Source organism: Anabas testudineus, chromosome 19 (genome assembly GCF_900324465.2).
Source record: "Anabas testudineus chromosome 19, fAnaTes1.2, whole genome shotgun sequence".
Taxonomy (NCBI): domain Eukaryota; kingdom Metazoa; phylum Chordata; class Actinopteri; order Anabantiformes; family Anabantidae; genus Anabas; species Anabas testudineus.
Genome location: NC_046628.1, coordinates 2,773,954 through 2,791,279, shown reverse-complemented (window position 1 = coordinate 2,791,279; position 17,326 = coordinate 2,773,954). Strand labels below are relative to the sequence as shown.

The 17,326-nt window shown below is 39.6% G+C and overlaps 1 protein-coding gene across 6 annotated transcripts in view; it reads right to left on the bottom strand.

The window, feature by feature from the left end:
• Positions 1 to 9,784, bottom strand: part of myocd (myocardin) — a 100,443-nt gene extending 90,659 nt beyond the window's left edge. For all 6 annotated transcript variants that reach the window (XM_033326839.1, XM_033326840.1, XM_033326841.1 and 3 more), the window contains exons 1-3: positions 9,596 to 9,784; positions 7,466 to 7,516; positions 5,500 to 5,714 (exon numbers count right to left, since the gene is read on the bottom strand). The gene's annotated coding sequence lies outside the window, so the exon portion shown is untranslated. The remainder of the gene's footprint in view (positions 1 to 5,499; positions 5,715 to 7,465; positions 7,517 to 9,595) is intronic.
• Positions 9,785 to 17,326: the final 7,542 nt, after the last annotated feature.

Genomic DNA, 17,326 nt, shown 5'->3' with positions numbered 1-17,326 from the left:
TACTTTGTATAGATGTTACTTCAACATGAACGTGTCAAAAGGCAAAACGAACTCCACCATATTTCAACTGTAAAATAATAAAGGTGAAACCTCCCCATAGACGCTGAATACTCCTGTGTAAGTAATGTGATTTGCTCGCTAACAACTTACTATATTGGTCCCTGACAACACTGAAATACAAAAGCTAAAAGTAAGGTAATTAAAGAAATCATTCATAGCTAACATTAAAACAGTCACAATATGGCCTTTGTGCAAAAACAATAAAGCCCTAACCCTGCCATTCTCTCAAATGACACTGTGAGGAAACATACAATTTCCTCATCATGGTTCACAGCCAGTGTCACAAGAGTACTGCTCAATTACCAGCCTTAGTGGCAGTGGAAGTGCCCAACCATGATGGCGACCACAAAAGAATCAGGTAGCATTCAACAGGAAACATCACCTCGGCCAATTACCCATGAGCTCATATGTTGCCACAACAGCCATTAATCCGTGTAGTGAGCACACAGAGATCTAGCGCAGCTTCCAAGGCCTCCGCCAGGAATGAGAGAACTGACAGGGGGAAAGACAAAGGAGGAGGTACAGTGCGTGATATGGCAAACAAATGAACTGATCATTTATCATGGGTTGCTGGGACACTAATTTAGATTCTTACAACATGATGAAACAGTGCAGAAAAGTATTCAGTCTCTTCTAGATTTATAACTTTTCAAGGCCATGGAATTGATGAAAGTCCCTTTCTATACTTTAAATAGACTCTCCAGAACACCCCAGCACTGTCTTTCCATGAGCTGCTGTCATATTAAAACCTAAATAATACAAACCAGTTACTAGAACGGAGCATGACATCTCGCAACCTTTTTAAAGGCATGTGTACGATGATGAATGATGACGGCTTGCTCTTATAAAAATGAACAGCATGCACAAGGGAAAGGCAGACCTCTAGGAGACTCGTCTCATCCTTCAGTGCATAGAGCACAGGAATAAAGGGAGAAATACCCAACTGTGTCACCAATCTCCTCGCAGCCACGTGTCCTGTCATCACAAAGGGAGCTGCAGGACTAGCTGAGCACAAATAATGTCTGGATATATAACAAGCAGATAACTGAACAGGTGTGTTTAGGGATTTATACTTTACATTACAACATCGCTAATGTCAAAAGACAAGATATCTGATGTACACCAAACGGGATGGCTGAGAAACTGTGCAGACACTTAGAATTAACTATAGTGTGATTAGACAGACTCTTATACTGTATAGTTTGAAATAATCTAAACTGAAAAGTGTTAATTAAAAAAAATATGTCGTCACCATTACAAAGGTCCACACAAAGTCTTTATAAAGAACATCAACTAAAGTACATATTGCAAAGCACTCAATTAGATGTAAAGTTAATATGATAATAAAATGAGAAATATTAAATACATTTATGTACAAGACGGAGTACATTTAAGACGTGGTTAAATCACATTGCAAAAAGTTTGCTAACTAACTAGCTAACTAAGCTAGCGCTGGCGATATTAGCCTAGCTCAAGCGGTTGTAAGCGTTAAGCTATAGCAAACATTTAATTGCAAAAAATTAATGTAAATACTCAACCGCCTGCTAACACGTCCAGAAGACGATCAGCCATGTGTTATCGCATTGAAGTCGTGTTTCTGGTAGTCTGGTGAAAACGCTCACACGCGGACCGGTCCTCTAACCTCTGTGAGAAAGCTTCCTGGGTTTGCTGAGGTTTTAGCTAGCTAGTCCTTACTAGCCACTACAACTTCTTCAGCTAAGATCTGCTAAGAGTTACAAAGACTTTAGAAATTCACCAGTCTACAGTTTGGTGAACAATCTACAAATGAAGACACTTTAAAGAGGTACAGAAACAACCCCGAGTGACAGTCAAAGATTTGAAGGCATCACTGGAACTGGCTAACATCTGTCTTCATGAGTCTACAGAAGGTAAAACACTGAACAAGCAGAGTGTCTATGCCAGGACACATCTGAAGTGTGTAAAAGAGCACACTGACACTCCACTGTGGTATTGGCGAAATGTTTAGTGGATTGATGAAACTACACTGAACTATTTGGAAAGAACACACAGCACTTATTTGTAGTAAAAAGGTCACTGCATATCATCATGAAAACATCATCACTATCTTAAAGTATGGTGGAGGAAACATCATGATCTGGGCCTGCTTTGCTGGCCAGCTTGCAGTGACTGGGCAGGAAGATGAATTCCTAAGTGTATCCAAAAAGTCTTCAGGATATTGTGAGAATGTCTTTACGTCAGCTGGAGCTCTGTAGGAGTTGGTTGATGGAACAGGACATTGACCCAAAACAGAATGGCGTTAGCTACTCAGCTACATAAGAACTGAAATTAATCAACTTTTCATCTTCTAAGTCAGGGGAATACTCTTTTAACTGACTGGTTAGCTATCCTTAATTATTTATATTTTTATAATGTAGTTAAATAATAAAAGAAATAACACTGACCCCCCTGACAGCCTATAGTAAACCATTCACCCTGAAACTACCATCCTTATTGTCTCATGTGCACTTGTTGCAGGGCTAAACATAGATCCAATCCCATTGATTACCGATTTCACTATTGATATGAAATGACAGATACACATAGATACGTAAGTCCACTCACGCACCTTCAGAGTTAAAATGAGTACCTTCAATATAACCGCCAGGGGGTGCATTCATTTCATCAAGTTTTGTACTGCTAGACTCAGCAATAGTGTGGATCTTAGCCAAACCACAGCAATTTAGATGTTCTAAACTGTGGCTGCACAGGGCGAAGGGGATAAAAAATCCTCTTAACATGTCCAAATCATACTTTCAATTAAACAAAGTTCAATAGCTTGTTTACATCAGGCTGGGGTGTCCACCAAACAAACAGCACCAATGCACTGTTGCTTTGCCAGAGAGACAGATAAATGTTTGTTTACTAGGAGCAAGTCATTGGTGGGGAATGCAGGCTGTTTAGGGTGGGATGCTGCTGATATTTTGTTTGTGTATGTGTGTTTAGCCATGAATAGACACACACATATATGATTGGCTTAAGTAACAATGTATACACATACACCAAACATGTGCAAGCACTTTAGGGCCACTGTATGTAAACTCTGCATGAAAACCAATTTAACATAGTAAATATGAAATGGCAAAATGTTTATGCAAATGTGATTAGCAAACTAATGGCCTTTCACGTCAACAAATATTGATCGAGAACATCTGCGTGATGTGTGAGATCATTACATTCCTCGGGAAAGGTTGCATTACAACACCCAAAGTCTAATCAGGCACGGCAAGCAATGTTCTGCCAAGTCTGGAACAAAATAACACAGGTTGTAGGAAATAAAAGCTTGTCACTCCATCACATCTTTTCAAAGAAAGTCTAAATCTGATCAGTGAGATCAGTGTCTAAACTAAGGTTAACTCACTGGCCAATTACAGTCTATTCTCTAAACACTATATGCTATTGTAAACACTGTATATGTATTTGCAGCAAATGTGATAGTCATCAGTGTAGTCTGTGTAACTGTGGCCAGATGGTTGGGCACATTCCTGTGACGGCAAATTTTAAACACTTAGAATTACAAGTACAAGTGCATTAGAGTGGAAAGCCAATATCATCACATTGATCTACTCTTAAGTTAAGAAAAAAATCAAAGTCATAGCCATTTAATCATTATGCCAAATATGCTTTTAGTCACTGTTAAAGCAGCTTCACTATATATTTACAAAGACAATGCAAGGAATAACAAACACAAAGAGAACTATGGTTAGATTAAAAAAGGTTCAATCCAATCTAACAGATTTACCAATTGTCACCAGTGTAAACACATCACAACATATAGGTACACTCCTCTATTTTAATTCATATTCCTCAAGCTTTACATGCACTGTGTTCAGCCCTCTGTAAAGTAGGCACAAAATAATGTTGGCTGAAGTTTTATAATAATATCTAAAAGCCCACATGCCGTGATTGGCATCTGACAATAGAGGGCGGAAAAGCTAAAGGACAGTGCCAAATTTCTGCCACAGACATTCAGCTGCTTGCAGTGCTGCAGCGGTATCCTGTTTTCATAGTGTGCCATGGTACACTGACATTTGAGGGTAATACTTCTGTGCATTTGCTTAACGTTTATCACACCATGAAAATGTCACAGTGTTGCAGCCCGAGCTACTTGCTTAATTTGCAAGTGTCTGCCATTAGCTGCAGCAGCTCCAGCCTGTGGTGACACTGTAGTGGAGTCTGAAGCTGCTGTGTCTCCGATTAGCAGCTGTAGTTTACTAACTGTGTGAATTCACGTTTTGTCACGACTAACTTCCCTTATTTCGTGTTGCGTTATGTTTCATACATATATGGTTTTATTTTGGTTTAATGAAGCCATGTTATGTGATGTAATGTAGTTGGATCAGCTCTCAGCACGGTTGCCACATTGATGAGCTGTGTTCATTTTTGTGGTTCTGTGGTTGAGCAGACTATGCCATTCACGTCAAAGCTCTGTAAAATAGTACATGGATTTTTTTTATTATCTTGATCAGCGTGAATATGGTGGCTGGAACAATGGAAACACCTGTCAGTGTTGTATCAAAAATGTGGTCAGATATGATGGAAATCTTAAGGTTTATTACTTTAAGTCGTTCCAGGTTGTATCCTCACAAGGTTTCACTTTATAGGATTGGTTGAAATGTTCCAAATAGTTGGAATAATTTTCTGAAGAATATTAACTATGAGTGTTCACTGATCCATGATCGAAAAACGTTTTCATGTCCCAGCTCACCAGCTGCATGAACTCCATTTCATAGTGTCAGGTTGAAAATGTATGGCTTGTGATGATCAGTGCCCTGACAACAATAGTTTGATTTACTCACAAACGTCTTTAGACTTTAAACTCTTTGGACAAATATTGCCTATCCCTGACTCAATTGATTTTCTCATATATTCTTCAGGCCCACCCAATACGTTTTCTAAACTAAACAAGATGTACATATTTAAAGCAGAACTGTTCCACATGTGAGCCACTGGCGAGGACACACCGCACAGGTGAAAGGTTAAAAGACTAGAAAGTGCCTCGACCTGAACGTGGATTATGTCTCATGTACTCAATCCCTTTAAGCCATGTCCCTAATTCACCAAAGTATTAGAGAGATTCTGCTGCAAGAATTCGTAATGACATCTTAAAACCACTTTGCGCACAGCAGCAGAATAAACTCATTAAGTTTGAAAAGGTGTTGCTTAACCTGCCAGATTTGTCTGGAGCTTTATACGCAAAGGTATTTGATGCTTAATTCCTAATTTTTTTTATCTGGCACATCAAAATCTAACCTCTTCACTTGAAGGTCATTGACTAAATTAGGCACCAGAAGGCTACTGCTCATCTTCGAAATCATATGCGCAGAGAAAACCACACTTTAATTGATTTAACATAGAAATTATTAGGAACAAAAACAGGCAAATAGCTGAAAACAGCTTAAAACATCACTTAAGACATACCTGTATGGTTGCAGAAGCTGAACTCAGGTCAAAAGCTGGTGTGTGCAGAGGATTTCTAGTAATTTCACTGCTCTGAATCCACAAACACCCGACTGTAGTCTTCTTGTTTCCTTGCTTTAGTAGGCCTGCTGTCGATCGTGAGAATCATTCTCCTCCATTCCGATGTTCTTACTTGACTGGGCAGGTGGAATTCTCTCTGCCATACGCTCCATGTGCTGGTGCATACGTGACATGTAAAGCAAATAGTCATAGTGATAGTGTGACTCAGTAACAGATCTATAAGTCTCATCTCTCCTAACAGCCTCACGGATATTCTACAGTACAATAATGCTAGTGTGTGACTCCATCCTGCCAACAAGTCAAAAAAACTGCCTGCTTTACATGGGACAATGCAATTCATTTCACTTTGAATTTACAATATGTATGGAAGGTAGAAGAGAGATGGGACTATTAGCACATGCATTTGCTCTTCCAGCCTGCAATTTACATAAGAGATATGAACAAACCTGACAGCAGCTCTCACTATCCCATGTAAAGTAACAAAAGCACAACTGCGGGATCAAAACAGATGTTTTACATCTGGACCGACTTCTGGACCATAATCTAAACACATTGCTTATTATGGCAATTACTCGTGTCTTCCAATGTAATTAGACATCATTGGAAAGCCATAGGCTGCAACCCAAATTATATAGGATGTGTGTGCCAGTTCAGTTTACTGTTACTCCAAATAATCGGACCCATGTGGTGCGATGTGTCCAAATACTAATTCATGAGTAAACCAGTAACATGCAGTCGGTCTGTGTGGCATTAAGCTGCGTGATCAGTGAAAAGGTGAAGCAGAGGGTGTGAACCTTACATAAACCCTGCTCACTGTTTACCCACTCAGAAGCAATACGTCTCTACTGGTCAGTTCACCTGGTCAGAACTTGTTATTCATATTTTACAGGCAGTGCTCCATTCAAATATCATCGCTAAGTGAAAAAAAAGTAGTACATTTTTGTTTTGTTTGTTGTCATTTGGCTGAATTGACCCTTTAAAGCACAAGTTCATATTATTGATATTGTTCAACATTACAAGCGTTCCTTTTAGTCATCAGTTAGATGATTGTGATATCTAGAATCTAGACGTTATCACACTGACTAAACCCATAACATGTACTAATATTAATACCATGTTGCATGCCCACTAATCACACTGAAACAGCAGTTCTGCTCGTGCTTATCTACACTTCAGTACACATCCTACACGCTGTCACACTAATGCACAGACCTTAGAGGAGAAACAGAGAAAACATCAACACATGTGAGTGTTAAGTGAATATGAGAGTGCCTTGAGGGAAGCCAAAGAGAGAGTGCTATCGGAGAGAGAGATAACAGGACACACTATAGGGCTGAGACATACAGCAGCTGGGAATTACTACAGGACGAGATAATGCAGCGCTTAATTTAAAGGACCCATTAGATATAATGATATACTTTATTGATCCCCTTTGGGGACATTGTTGTTGGACAGCTGACAGACAATGCATGTCAGCACTGCTACAGGGGTTCAGTGTCTTGTCCAAGGACACCTCGACATGTAGCCATGAACTGGGAAACAAACCACTGACCCGAGGTTTGTAGACAGCTGCTCTACCAGCTGAGCGACTGCGCAATAGTAATGAACAGTGCAATACACAAGATGCTGAAATGAGCTGGTTGCTTCACAGGTTGAGGTAAACAACAGAAGAAGCAGATGCTGATTATCCAGACCAGTTTAGGACGCAGAGCTCTTTGAAACACAAGCCTAACAACAACCAGCACTTTATCCAGTCTATTGCAATGATTTGTCTCCTGTCATGTGAGTGATCCGCCTCCTAGTGAAACTCAACACTTGTATCTGATGTAGGGAGCAAAACAGAAGCAGAGACAACTTGTGGTGTTTTCTCAAATGTATCATCAGTGGAAAATGTTCAGTGGATTACCTCAGTGAGGTGTTCAGCCTCGCTCGAGTGTCTCTCCACTCTCCTTAGGATCTGGGAAGAAAACATAAAGCAAAACAAGATGCTGATTTCACCCCAGAGGAATTCACAGACACTAAATGAGAAATACAAACACATAAGAGAATGATTCAGCCACCAGGAGTCCTGTTGAAATCATTTGAAGTTAATCAGTGCAGTCTGCCACCTACTGAAGTACTCAGACCGTTCATTCAGTACTTTCTAGAAGCCCCTTTGGCGGCAATAACAGCTTCAAGTCTTCCTGGATAAGCCTCTGCAAGCTTCTCACACCTGGCTTAACGCGGTCTCTAACATTCTTCCTGGCAGATCCTCTCAGGCTCCATCAGATTGGAGGGTCTGTGAACTCATCTTCACATCTCCCCACAGATGCTCTCTAAGTGCTGGAACATGAAAGATGAACCAGTATCCAGTCTCAAGTCCTTGTGTTTGGTTGTATTCATCCTTTCTTCACTTCTGAGGAGCCAGCTTACAGCGTGATGCTTCCATCATGTTTCATTGTAGGGGCGGTATTAGCAGGTGATGAGCATCCATGGAGGCCTGATTGATAGAGCCAGCTGAGATGGTGGTCCTACTGGCAGGGTCTCCCATCTCTGGATTTGTTACTGTGTGTGGATACTGTCTTTATTAGATTATTTTGGTACCAGATGCAACTCTTAGTTTAACATTTAGTAGATTTTCATTTCAGTTCAAATCATTCAACCCTGTTTCCTACGAGAAAGCATTTTATCACACAGCTGCTGTATTTATAGTAACTTTAACAGAGGACATGGTGGACGTGTCTCTTTCTACGACCCATCAAACCCCCCACCGCAGGTCAGAGCTACACATATGCTAATCTGTAGTGTTAGTCCATTGATCCTTTAGCTGGGATACATCCTGAACTGAATACATGTCCATCCTCAGCTGCAGCTCAAAACCAATGAGCAAGCATCACGGTGACTCTTTATAAAAAGAATTAAGTTGTCATTTTATGGGAACAATGAGGAAGCGACACTGTCTGAAATTAGAATAGAAAAAAATATAAAACTTTGACGTCAAGTTAGGAAGAATGATGATGAGTGAAAGAAACCAACCTTTACTGTCACATAACAACTGAAAACATTACCAAAACCAACCAAGTAATAAAAACATAACCACTAAAATAACAATGATGTACAGTATAATAGAGATTATTTAATATATTTAGTCTAGTTGAGTAAAACTAGACTAAAATAATAAAATGTGACTACAGCTAATAGACATTTTCATAAAAGGTGCCAGAATGAGCACTGATCCCAACTGTGCAGCCCTGCTGTCCAAAACTAGAGTCTGGAGGAGGAGAGAAACACTCTTCAAGAGCCTGTACCTTAGCTTTTCACCACTGTTAATGCCTATAAATAGAACATTACCCTCTGTTGTAATTTATCTGTGAAGCAACACGCTGCTGTAGGCTTATGTTTCCCCAATGCACAGCACTATACTTCACTTATCAGTCATGCAAACGCGTTCGCTGGTTTCCTTTTCCTCATGTCGAGCGCGTTGACCTGCGAAAGGCTGAAGAAAGTGAGAAATAGTTTGATTCTGGAAAAGTCACACGGGTAATGTTTGTTTTTGAGCCAGGACACTGCAGGCTGCGGAACAAAGACACTTCCTCGCAGAGATCTTTTAAAACTGTGTCATTACTCTAAATTGGCTTTTGCCCCCATGACCATAATAGTTAATAAACAAGTTCCAAATCCGTGAATATATAGGAAAATGCTGCGGCTTTTGCTCGCACTGCCATGCTGCAGTCTTGTTATTAATGGAAGAAACCAGATTGTTTGGATATCATATCCCCGTGATAATTAAATCCAAATGTTTTGAAAGGAAAGCCTATCCAGTACATGACTGTTGGCTGTGTCACAGATGAATTGATTCAGTGTACGTAAATAAACACACGGATAAGAGGGTTTGAACATGACTGAAAGCAAACACTAACCTTGTTTTTCTGTAAATCCATAGAGGCGACTTATCGTGTTGATATGACATCAGAGTGGCCTCGTGGACAGTGAGTTAACAACAGCAAAAAAAAGAAAAAGTTGCAAACCTTAACATCAGTCCCATAGTTTCACTCACCAGCATATGCTGCTCGGGCAGCTGCTTCCCATAAACAGTAATTGGATTCACTTGTTTTAATTTACTTCACTACTGTAGGCTCCATCCATAACTCACTTCAGATATGTGATTATTCAAACATTTTATGTCCAATTTCCTGCGCAGTAATTACCCAGAGGAGAGAAGTGTGTCCTCACACATGCTGCTGCTGCCTTCTCCCATATCCAGCAACTGTAAAACATGCAAAGCACACGGCCGGCCCGCCACCTCGCTGCTTTGCATAATGCAGATCTGACAGTGACTTCCTTCCTGCTGCTAGTGTCAGTATCAATGGAAACAGCTGAATGTCTCTCGGACACACACAGAGGGAAGGATGCAAGGCAACAAGTGCAACGTGTTATCTTTGAGACATAGAACAAAGGGTATCCTGGTTATTCTGATCCTCATGCTGCATGAATTTGTCTAAGTTGGCAAAGGGGGGCCATGAACCACAGCACCTGTGATTCACACCATTCCCCAACTCTCCCCTCGTCCAAAAAATTAATATAAAGAAACAATAAATCGAATTCAGGAGACATTTCAAGTGTCTCCGAATAATCGACATTCATTTGAACATGTTTACAACTAAACCACTTGTATGCTTCTCTGTGAGCCAGATGTACAAATATAGACTTTCACCGGCTTCCAAAAGTGCTTGGAGTCAAGCAGCAGTCTCGTCTCGATGTTTAGCCGCAACAATTAGCTGGATGCCGAACAATTACTTCCTAATGACTCTCAGCTGACACTTGAATGATCGCTCGTTCGCTCACACACACGTGATTTAAATGTTGCAATGATCAGAGATCAGTTGAAAGCTACAGCAGATTAATGGAGGTGGGCTCAAGTTCCTGGATTTCCCATAATGCCACAGGGAGCACTGTTCTGTTCATACATTCCCTGCTTGGTAAAGTCCTTACATCCAGCTTGTAAAGCACCGTTGGTCCTAACTGGAAGGTCATAAGGTCACTAGTTTAATCCTTGGACGGGCATGATAGAAATCTGAGTGGAACAACAGAAAGAGATGAATTTATCAATCATCACTGCCCAAAACCATAAAAAACTAGTGCTAGTGGAAAAAGTATGTGAACCCTTATCTGGAACTTGAGTCATGGGAACTGGTTCTTCTTGTTGTTAGGTTGAAACATTTTGTTACTCATCCAAGTAGCTTCTTTAGTCTGAAGATAGTTGGTTGGAGCCCACAAATGTATACTCCAGATTTGGGTTCACTCCACCCCTTGGCCTGAATAGGCTCATTAGGTGAAACAATGGAAGAGGAGGATGTGAAGGATGTAATATGTTAAGCCTGAATGAATAGCTGGTAAACTCAGTAGACCATTCTTCCAGGCAGAACTGCTTCAGCTCTGTCATATTCTTTGCACGTCTCTTGTGTGGCTCTCTTCTTTTTGGGTCATTGTCCTGCTCCATCACACATCTTCTACAGAGTTTCAGCTGACAGACAGACATTCTCACATTATCCTGAAGAATTTATAATACACTTGGGAGTTTATCTTCCCCCCAATCACTGCTAGCTGACCAGGCCCTGATGCAGACATGATGTTTCCTCCACCATAATTTAGGATTGGAATGATGCTTTCTTGATGATGTGCATTTTACACCAAATGTAGTGCTGTGTGTTCCATTAGCACTAGCAGGTTTTATATGGTTGCCTTCAAAGGCATGAAAGATCAGATTTTTGTGTGTGTGTGTGTGTGTGTGTGTGTGTGTGTGTGTGTGTGTGTGTGTGTGTGTGTGTGTGTGTGTGTGTGTGTGTGTGTGTTATTATTTTAGGCACATTCTATTTGTTAATACTCCTTCAGATCAGAGGATCAGACCACATCAGATGACTTTGCATTACATAAATACAGAAAACCATGAAATTCCAAAAGGTTCACATACTTTTTCTTGTCACTGTAGTCAGTCTTACGCACTGTTAAAACACCTGAAATATGCACACTTACATATGAAATACAAGTTGTGTAACATCGAGTACTTGCATTCATACAAATTAAACGGGAAAAAAGTCTTTAGTCTCTAAGTGTGCATATACAGTATAGACTTGTGCACGGACCAACGATTTGTGCACTTAATTCTTTAGAACTTGAGCTATGGTATATGTATGCATAGTATGTGAATTAGGCTGTTTACTTCAGAACCTGATGCTAGATGGGATATTTGACACACAGTTTGAATAGAGAGCTTATTTAATTGTAGAACTATATCAGATTTGCATACACCAGCAAATCGTCATTATGTAGAAACGGTACAGAGGAAGCAGGGAGGATTTGGTGCAGGCTGCTGCTGTCACCCTCAAAATGGATGAAGACATTGAGCGAGGATAGCGTGAGCTTACAATGGTGTTGGACTCAAATGTTCTTCTGAGCAGTGCATCATATGTTTACACACAACTTTTATCAGATAAAGATATTAAACATTAAATGGCAGTTCCTTGGATTATCTCCTTACATTTTAAGGTCCAGATAAGCTTTTATCTAAATGTATCAAAACTACATTTAAAAATGACCGGGGCTCCTCTGTCAATGAGGTGGAACAATAAGAATTTCTCATATAAGATAGAGGGGAAAAGAAATGTTAGTGTTTAGATGATACTGGAGAATCCCCTGGCCTGGAATTAACTCCCACTACAATAATGTTAACAAAAAAATAATGACTCTGAAACTGTTTCAACTAATGTGAGTGGCTCATCTTATGAGTTTACTATACATAGTCATCTTTGTTGCTTTTATTGACTCAAATGACCAGTGCCTTCATTGGAAAATACATAATCACACTGGAATGAGAGGCAGTAGATGCTGCCTTAAAGTGCTGTCAAAGACATTTTGTCATTTTTCAAAGTATGTGTTGTGTACTGGCCTACAGAAACAAATATAAATAAATGGAGGGCGTTTAAGTGGAAAAATGCATTTCAGCTCGGGAAACCCTCCACAGTTATGTCTACTCATTATGTTTTGTTGGTTTTCTTCATGCATATTTAAGCAGAAAATAATTTTCAGATGAAATTTCCATCTTACACTTCACTTTTATCAAAACCTCTCTCTCAGGATTTCCCCTCAGCCTTTCTGCAACACTTCCCAAAGGTCTCAGGACAGTGTTCCCAAACTCTTCAGTCCAGCTTCACCCACACCAGGTCAATGGGGTTTAGATCTGGTCATTGAGCTGACCAGGCCATCGCAAAGAGTACTACTGCAGCTTAGTTCTTACACATCAATCTTACAAACAAACTGGGGTTGACTTATTTACTGTCTTACTGGGAATTCAGTGGGCAGACCGATGGGGAAAGTTGGGGATTTTCAAAAACATAATAAAATGTTGAATGGCCAGCATATGTTCAGGATTCTCTGCAATTAAACTAGCATAAGGATGGTTGGCCAGCATGTTTAAAGTAGGTAAGCTGATTTGGTATCTTGCTATGTGAGTTAGTCTGTTGAAGACAAATTTCTGTCAGTAAGTAACCGAGATGTACTGGAAGGGTAGCTTCTCATAGCTGCCTGTAGGTTTTCTTATCAGAATCAGCTTATATAGAACATAAGCTGTGTATGTGTGTGTGTGTGTGTGTGTGTGTGTGTGTTTGTGTGTGTGACTAGTTATCCCCAATCAGGCGTAGCCCAGATGGGATGGCATGCCTCTTGGGTAAATAGTGGTATCCAGGCTGATTGAAAATGCCTTGCACACGATGCAGAAGACTCACTGTCCCACTGCCAAAGCATCCCCAGATCATTACGTTTCCACCTCCATGCTTCATGGTATTAGGCAGGCATCTTTTCAAGGATTCTACACCTGAGCTCTGTACTTTGCATTCTTTGCTTCAATCAGAACTCAAACTTGAACTCTTCAACCTTTTCTGCCTATTTGTCAACTCTAGTTTTTTTCTTGGCAACTCTTCCTATGAGGCCAGATACATTTTCTAAACACAGTACTAGTTCACAGGCACTCTCTTGTTTTATTCCATAATGCAGCCAGTTCAGGAGCAGTCAGGCATCTGTTTCTCAAGAATATGGAGACAATGGTGTACTTATTTTTAAGAAATCTTTCATTTCTTGGCTATATCTTGTACAGAACAACCTTCCTTTCTCCAAACAAGTCTAGACTGCTAAACTTTTTTTAGCTCCAATTTTCACTAAAAATGCCGGGTTACTCTCCCGTCCATGGAGGACAAGCCAAATATAAACTAAAATTATTGATTTACTGGACATGAACTTATTTTAAGATGTTTAACAGCAGATAGATCATGCATGACCATCCACACTTGAATTTCTGGAATAAAAACTTATTGAGTAACAGGTGTTCTGTGTTTTGTTATTCATTTGATTACATTTCAGTGTGAAATACTATGATCTCCATATGCAACTGAAGATCTGCCTATTCCTCCTTTCCCGTGCTCTCTATCTGTGCTGCTTGACAGCCCAGACAGCACACATGTATTTATGATTTTGCCTTTATAAAAATAAACTAAAATAAACTACAGGCAACTCTCGATGCTGAAAAAATATAAGTCTATAAACGAGATAGTAAAAACCTTAGGTGTATATTCCTTAAAATTCCTAAAAAAGAAAGAGCTCAACAACAGCATCATCTCTGGAAAACCACAGAAGACAACTAAAGTGAATTATTGCATAATCCTTTCTTTGGTGAAGAAAGTCAATAATACTCTGTAGAAGGTAGGTGTATTATTGTCAAAATCTACAATCAAGAGAAACCTTCATGAATGTAAATAAAGAGGGTTTACAATATGTTACAAACCTTCATTCAAGACAGATTAGACTCCGTCAAAAAACATCTAATGAAACTAGGTGGCAGGTGTCAATTGATGGTAACTACTGACATAAGTAGCATAATGAATGCTGAAGTGTATAGAGCTATACCCCTTGCTCAGATTCAGCCAAACACAACAAATATGACCAGAAACATACTGTAAAAGCAACTCTTCAGTGCCCAAGTCAGTCAGCTGTTCTCAACCCAGTAGAACAGTGTTTTTTTTTTTACTGAAGACAAGACTAACACTATAAAGGCCCACAAAGATGCCATAACAGAAAGTGTAATGAAGGCCTAGCAAATCATCTTGAGGGAGGAAACTCAGGATTTGGTCACACCCATGGACTCCAGACTTTAGGTAGTCATTGATTGCAATGCATTTTCATCCAAGTATTACAAAATATGGTTATAGGTTTTTACAATTATGTCAAATTAATGTCCAAATATTACTGAGCTCCTGAAAATGGCTGTACTTTGCTTAAATTGGCTTTAAGTCCTAAATGATAAATGCCATATATTTGTGAAACCTCTTAAAAAAGCTGAAAGTCTGAGTAAAAGAGGTCCCAGAATAGATCCCTGAGATGCCTCATAAACAAAAGTAGCATGGGAAGTTCTTGTGCACGTTGTACCACTAGCATCCATTAAGTTTCACCAAAGGACATGTAGCTCAGTTGGTAACCCATTCATCTATGAATCACAGTTTCACCGGTTCAACTCCCGGTTCCTGGCTACATGTCAAGGTGTTCTTAAATTATTGAATGAATATCAGTTTGGTTGTCAACTCTTTCCCTCACTGCAAAACAAACACATCAACCAGACTGAACACACTCCAAACAGACTTAAATTTGCAAATCTAACAACAATTAATGTTACAAAGAACCCATATTACTCTCTGTGAAATACAGTGTTTTAAGTAAGTTCAAATTAAATGGAGTTAGTAATATTAACTTAATGTTAGCTACCTATTCAATTAGCAGACATTATAATAATTTATCACTTTAACCCAGACCTTTTCGCGTTTTTCCTTCTCTTCATTTACATTTTTTCAACACTCTGGGACATGTTAGTGTATTTGACGTAGCACATATATATTTGAATGATATCATTGTCAGTTAAATGATGCTTGTATATCAGTCCCACCGTGATGGTTGCTTTTCCCCCAAAATCAGCATCTTTTATTTTTAATTTGGAGGGCTTTTGTAAAATTCTTAAATAATAGAATTACAATACTATTACTTAAAATAATATATTCAAAATTCAAAATTTTTTGTAAAATGAGGACGTCTTTATTACATTTCTATTTTCTTTTTCCTTTATTTTGGTCCAGTGGCGCCTAGTCACTAGTCACAGTGGAGTGCATTTTTGAACAGAATTAGGGCTGTGCATTTAGTCCCATACAATACTATCATATAAGCATTATAGTATTTATTGTTAGTTATAGAGTTTGAGCAAAGCCCCCCAAAATCTTTAATCCACCTTACATTCCTACTCGACTCATGTTCTCTTTGTTGAATTAAAGCTATGCGAGACCGTGTGCGTTGAGAGAAGAAATTGGAGTGTAACTGAAATCGGGAAAAGCTAATATTGCACATATTCTCTGTGTTGACTTTCCCACACAAATGACTATTTAGACAACTTCTCGCCCACATACGCCATGTTTTCCTATGCTGTCGATAACGCTTTGTCCAACTTTGACATTTTCTTGGCCTTTCTAAGTAACATTACTATAAACGGTAATTGGATTTGCAGTCGAGGGTCCATGTGACCACCGATTTCATTGGAAAACACATAATATCACTGGAATGAAAATTAATGGATATTCTGTTGTGAGAATTCTTGCAAGTGAAAGTTGCATTCATGTCATTGACCTAACAAACAGCAGCTACATCTAGGCTTACTCTATATCAAAAACAAACAGGAAAGGTGCAAGTTTGGGCCACTAACAAGCCACCACCCAGAAATGTGGTAAACTTCCACACATCTTCTTCAGTGTGTCTTCACACAAGATTCTGTAGAAACCCAAATTAAGGAACATCCTTAATTCAAGCCCTGCTGTGGATGTTTGTTGTGGGCCGTACCCTCTTTCCCTCTCCCAATGCTTTTTGTCTGCCTCTTTATTACAAGCTGGAAAATAAAGGGTTAAATGCTCCAAGAAGTATAAATTAAGTAAACTGACTAGACATCAGTCAGTGCAGACTGAAGTTCTTTCGCACTCCAAAATCTGTGCATGGCAGCTACAGCATGGTTGAAGGTAGGGACAAGTCATGGTTCCATCCACCTTCACCATTATATCACTTATCCTCTTAAGGGTCATGGGGGGCTGATCCCACCTGTCACTGAGCAACAGACGGTGTACTCTAGTGTCACCAATCAACCTAATTATATGTCTTTGGATTGTGGGAGGTAACTGGACTGCCTGTCCGCAGGAAATCCATGCCAGCAGTAGAATAAGCACGCTGCACACAGAAAAGCCAACCACAACACCACCGTGTCAGCCACAAATAATGGTTGTATTTTTACTATTCAGACTGACAACCCTGAAATGTTGACGATTGGGGGAGAGACCATTACAATTTCACAAAAGTCAAGCAACAATTGCATTTGTAATTCGGTGACAAGAGCCAAACTGGTCTCTTGAGTGAAAGACACAACACACTTGTCCACCGGCCTGGCTTAGAGTAAATTGACTTTAAATGGTCATTTATTCCCCTTTATTGATAACTGACCTATGGGCTCATTGGAAAAATAATACAGTGGAAATGGAAGAGCATTACGCCCTCATGTATTTTAGGATACATCATGTTACAAGTAACTTAAAGAGATAAAACACACCCAAAGTGGGAGCTCTTGGTTCGTGAGATCTAGTGGGCAGAGCTGCTTCACAGCTGTGTCATCTCTATTAAATTGCATGACGCACTTCACCACCATTTATAATTTCTGGCA